Raw genomic sequence first — 6,106 nt, forward strand, 5'->3', positions numbered from 1 at the left:
TGGGAACATGGGCGCACTATGTGAGTTACCAAGCGCTGACATTCAGGAGAATTAAACAGCCTCCAGTCAGAGAGCAGTCGACCGTTTTTACTGGCGTGCATGTTTTGTATGCTTTTTCGCGTGCAGACCTTTTAGTATACAAACACACATTCTCACACAGACAGGAAGTGATGTTAGTCCCTGTCACCTCGGAGACGGTTGCTAAGATACGTCGACACTGGGATCTGATTCTAAGCTTTCTCTCCATCCCTTCCTCACACACACGCCGCATACACTCGTAGATAGAGGCTCTTCTGTCTCGCAGTGACGGCTGCTCATCCCTTTCGCTGCCATCCAGGTCACGTCAACAGCTGAACAACTGTGGGTTACTTGCCCTTGCTTTTATTCCTTCTTTGTTGTTTTTTTCACTTTCACACTTTTTAGTCTCTGCTTGTTCCTATTTAAAGCCAGCTCGGTTTAGATAGCACTCCTTGGGATACGCAGACTGTTTGCACTTATCACAGTTTGATGTGTGTTGATGCACATTTTCTGGCTCGTTATTGTCTAAATAAAGTAGCATTGCAGTGAGTAAATCGCTGCGGCGCAGACAGTGATGACTGGTGCCTCTGCTTCAGTATATTAAGCTTAACGTGAGGAGTTGGGCCATTCTGCTCACTCATCTGGAAGAGCGAGTATTGTTGCAGTTCCAGTGGCCGTATGGCTGCATTCAATCTTACAGCGTCTGCTCGATCCACATTGAGCTGTTGCCAAGGGAATAAGTGGGTCACGGAACCACGAAGAGTTTGTTTTAGGGGGCGATCACTTTGATGGACTTTTGTTTGAAATATAAACCACAGTGGCAGGAGAACGGAAGTCGAGTGTTGTTGAAAAGTGGTGCAGTTCTTGGACCTCTGGGGCAGAGATGCGTCTGTGGCCTTAATGGATGCGCATTGACCGAGGCTTGGCATGCAGGTGTGTTTTCTTGTGATTTAGAAGGCCTAATCTATTCCACATCCAAAATGCTAGGGTCGGAGGTTTGATTTGAGGGTTCTGTTTGAGTTTCATGCCTATGAGGGAGCATTTGAAGGGTTTGTATTCTGACAGTGAAGATGTTTATTGAGTGTAATTGCACCGCTGTGGGGAAGCTGATCTGTTTCTTGTATGACACGTAAGGCAAAAGCAGCTGAGCTCCCGCGGCGAGTTGGGGCAAAAACTCTGGCTGAATTGCGCAGGAGCACCCCGTTGCCCTCTCTCTGAACGGGTCAGACCATGTGAGGAGGGAAAAAGAGGACAAAGAAAGATGTAATGCATTTCTTTCACAGCAAGACTAAGCCTTCTGCAAATCCTGACCTGACGCCGTACAGCGGCTGATTTGCAGCTAAGAACAGGAGGTGCAACTGAGAGGTCTGATAGGAAATATATTAACCAATAGCACAGCCCATTGAGAGACAGTGTGTAGAAAGGCAACACAAGAGCTTATCGAAATGGGTTCACTGCAGTGGTGCTTTCTTGGCGCTCACCTTGGTCAACAGACTTCACCGTGTTTTGATTGGTTCGGTCTACTTACTTTTTAATCTCACTGTTCCACTCAAGGTTGTCGTGTAGCTTTTGTTTTGAAGGGGCAACGGAAGCAGTTCTGGCTCACTTGTGCCCCAGGCAAGACAAAACATGAACAAATGACATTAACAAAAAGCTTTTTATATACTAATATACATTAGGTCAGAATGTGAACTTGGGTTCCCTTGCTTGCCATGCATTTTCACTGAAAAAGGGCAGCTTTGATATTTTTTTTTTACTCATTATGTGATCCACAGAGTAAACAAATCAATAAAATTTCAAGTAACATGAGGGTGAGTAAATAAGAATTTCCACTGTTAAAGCAAATGATCTGCAAAAAGTGTGTCTCAATTGCATCTGTCACATTGTGACACTAATTATGAGTTTTATTCATATATGTATAATTTTTAATAAATAATATACTTTTTTTAGTCATAAGTTTTATAAATAAATGTAATTCTAAAAATACTAATATATGCATGGGGCAAGAAAAAGCATGTAAAACATGAGAATGTGATGTTTTTCTGCATTACCTGGTCATAAAATGTAATTTGATCTTCATTTAAATCATGAGTATAGACAAACACAGTGTGCTGAAGCTAACACATGAAAAATTACCAGCTTTCATGTCCTTGTTTAACACTTCCCAATAAACACTGTACTGTGCATCTGTGGGACAGATTTGATGCTGCTGTTTCCACTTGGCATTCTGGACTTGAAATGCTGGAAATATTTTAAATGCATTTCTATCATGACAACTGTCTGAAGATTTTAGCATGGTAATGGATATGACAATGTTAATGTATTTGGTCTTGGAGAAATAGATCTGCAATAGACTGCTGCTGTTGGTTATTGCTGTTCTTGTAGATTATTGTTGCTGCTGCAAAGCAAGTACAGGACCTTGCTACTTTCAATTCATACGTCGGTACAGTGCTGTGAGTATTTAGGACGCATACTGCTGCTGCACAAATAGCACATCTAATAACTTGTAGCAGATCTATACAGGTGGAGCTGGGGAGGTGGAGAGTTTCAGAGGAACTCTAAAAGCGCGATGCGAGTGAATGCTGACAATAAAGCAGTAAGCTCATTGGCTGCATATGCAACATGAACCAATCTGCTTCTGCCAAATAGTTTAATGCTATGGATATAATCAGTTAGAGTTAACTACCTGTGAGGAGTGCATGGGGCAGGGCCAAGAGCCGTGGGAGCGGAGCGACGCCGGTGAAGTTAGTGATAATAAGCGAGACCTGCACCACTCATCGGTCTCTAGTCCCACGGAGGAGCTCCAGAAGGATAAAAGGAGGAGTGACGACAGTGCAAGACAAGAGAGGACCAGACCTGGACTTTATTTTGTGTGCAGCAGTCGTCCACGAGGTGCTGGTGCTTTACTTTCATTATGTGTTCGTTTATTTTATTATTAAAGTGTTTAAATGTTCACCAGTTCCCGCCTCCTCCTTGCCGTATCTACGAACTGTTACATTGGTGCCGAAACCCAGGAGGAAGGAGGGACATGCTGTCAGAAGAGCCCTCGCTGCTGAGGAGGTCGGGCAGCATGAAGGAGCAGAGACTGCCAGTGGCTGCCCGAGGCGATGGTGCTGGGGTAATGGAAGATCAGGTGGGATGGAAGGCTCACTGGCGTGCTCCGGGGTCAAGGAGGGGTGGCTGCCGTCCGAGAGGGAGCGGAGGAGTCGGCGCCGTTAGCCAGGAGGCTGGAGTCTACTGCCGTCCGCCATGTTTGGGGACTCTAAGGGGGACTCGTTGCCGGCTGCCTTCAAACCAGGGCAACAATCCGCCAGGAGGCGGAGGAGCAGAGCCGTCCACCAAAGGAAGTCCAGTACTATTGCATGGCACCGCGAGGGAGAGCCTCTCAGGGGCGGGGCCAAGAGCCATGGGAGCAGAGCGAAGCTGGTGGAGTTAATGATAATGAGCGACACCTGCGCCACTCACTGGTCTCGAGTCTCACGTAGGAGCTCCGGAAGGATAAAAGGAGGAGTGACGACAGTGCAAGATGAGTGAGGACCAGGCCTGGACTTTACTTTTGTGTTTGTTTATTTTGTTATTAAATGGTTTTAATGTTTGCCGGTTCCCCCCTCCTTCTTCTCAATCTACAAACTGTTACACTTCCCATCAGCCTTTTTTCTTGTGATTTTATACATTCTGAATGCATATACTTGTATATTGTGCAAATGGCTTTTGACATCGTCGCCAAAAACCTTGTGGTTAGCGCACCAACATACGATGCAACTGTGCTCATGGCGTCCTTTGCCGATCCTGCCCCCCTCTGTCTCTACCTCTCTACTCCCCTGTCCCAATAAAAGCAGAAAACACCCATAAATATAACTTAAAAAAAAAAATGGCTTTTGAAAACAAATTTTTAAGATTTTGAAAAGGAAAAAAACAACAACACTTTGTTGTACTAAGATCACAACGAAACAAGAAAAAAAAACTGATAGTTTACAATGTGTCTACACCGGACACAAGCGGCACAGCATGACAAATTACTATAGAACTCATTATAATCAGTGATGCTGTCTACACTGGATGCGGTGCGGCGCGACAAATCCCCGACAGAAAACTGCTGCAGCATTCTATTAATGACGTATTGACACAAATTTAAAATTATTTTCAACGGTCGCTTTGTCGCGTCCAGTGTAGATGGACTTTAGCTGTTGCGGCGCGGCGCCAGTGTAGACATGGTGCTAGGGCTTTTGTTTGTAAGTCTGCAATTTAGGAAGAGTTTGTAGTGCAGTCCAGCTTTAGATGTAAGTCACTCCTGCAATGCTAAGCTTTCATTCAGAAAATATTTGTTGTCACAGGGAACATATGCATCTGTACATACAAACATTTCAGCAATCAGCACCGAGCAAAGTGCTAACATTGCACTAACATTGTGCAGTTAACAGTGAAAGTGTGCTTTGTGCTAATGCAGTAGTTAAACTTTAATGCAATTGGAAGTAACCGCAAGATGGCCCATAGAGTGTCACACATGATTACATCATGCATCATGTTGCATATTATTGTTTTGTTTTGCTGCCTTTCAAAAAGGCACGCAAAGAAAAGACACCCCTCCTTTCTGTCATCTTGAAAGGACAACACAGGGTTTGACATAAACATGCCATGAATTACTTACTGTATTAGATATATTCTGACATGCCCTTGAGAATAGCAAATTTTGATGTGGCTAAATCTGCTGACATGGTTTAATGCAGCAGAGAGGAAGCAGCGTTTTCCACATGTCTGGAGGACCTGTATACAAAAAAAATGTGTTACAAAAACACAGAGGCACAGATTTTACATGAGACACTCAAACACCAGGACACAAGAGCGGCTTCTGGAGAGCAACACTAAAGCAGGAAACACTTTAAATAGAGGAAAAATCTTTTAAAAATCTAGTTTAAAAAATCTAGTCCTTCATGTTAGGTTTGTATGGTTTCAAAAAACTTTTATGTTTTCAAGGTCCAGTTGAATAAACTTGTTGCATTTTCCCTACACATTAAATACATGTCAAAATAATGTCAGAATGTTTTCAAATATTTTTCAAGATAAAAAGTTTTTTTTTCTTTTCTTTTCCAAAGTAATACGTTTTTGGGGATTCAGACCGTAACTTGGACTTTGCCTTGTCATAAAAAGGTCAAATTATCTGATATTTTAAGAGACTTTTTGACTCAGTCATGAGGGTCTACAGGGATCCACTTTATCATATACTTTGTTTAGAAAAATAATAATAAATAAATAATAAAGATAATAAGCTGTGAAGCAGTTTGTTTACATAATAAGATGTATGAGTTCTGTCATGACAACTCTCGAGGGATTGGCATGTTAATGTATTTGGTCTTGGTGGAATAGATCTGCTACACTGCTGCTGTTGCTGCTGCTTCTGCTGCAGCAGAGCAAGTACCGAGACTTTCTACTGTCAATACATCCACAACATGCTGCTGTGAGCATGTAAGAACAATTGCTGCTGCACATACACTGCGTTCCAAATTATTATGCAAGACATATCAATAGGATTTCGGTACAATAAAGAGTCAGATTTTTGTTTGTGTTGTTTTTCACATCTTTTTAGATAACTGTATCAGTCTCAAACAGGTTTGGTCAATAGTTTGCCAGGTCTTCTTAGGTAAATGGAAACCCTACTTAAAGAGGTTGCTCTACATTATTAACGAAGTCACAGTTCTCATGAAATATGGTGAGGAAGAAAGATCTTTCTGAAGATGAAAAGTATAAAACAATGCAATATCTTGCAAAAGGCATCAAAACAAGCAATATTTCGCGAAAAGCAAATAGAAACTATTGAGCTGTCAAAAGATTTGTGAGTGACTTTGAGCACAGAAGATCTTGGTCAGATAAAGATTTATTAAGGAAAGTTTCTATCAAACAAATTAACTGTATTGTTATGCCAGCTGTAAAAAAGCCACTGCTGAGCAGCAGACAGGTGTTTGAAGCTACTGGGGTCTCAAGATCCTATCCATGCAGACTGGCAGTTGTGTGTAAAGCTGTGTTTTAGTCACTGCTAACCAAACCTTACAAAGAGAAACCTGCACAGTGGCTGTAGAAACACATGAAGACT

This window comes from Cyprinus carpio, chromosome B3 (assembly GCF_018340385.1).
Source record: "Cyprinus carpio isolate SPL01 chromosome B3, ASM1834038v1, whole genome shotgun sequence".
In the NCBI taxonomy this organism is placed as follows: domain Eukaryota; kingdom Metazoa; phylum Chordata; class Actinopteri; order Cypriniformes; family Cyprinidae; genus Cyprinus; species Cyprinus carpio.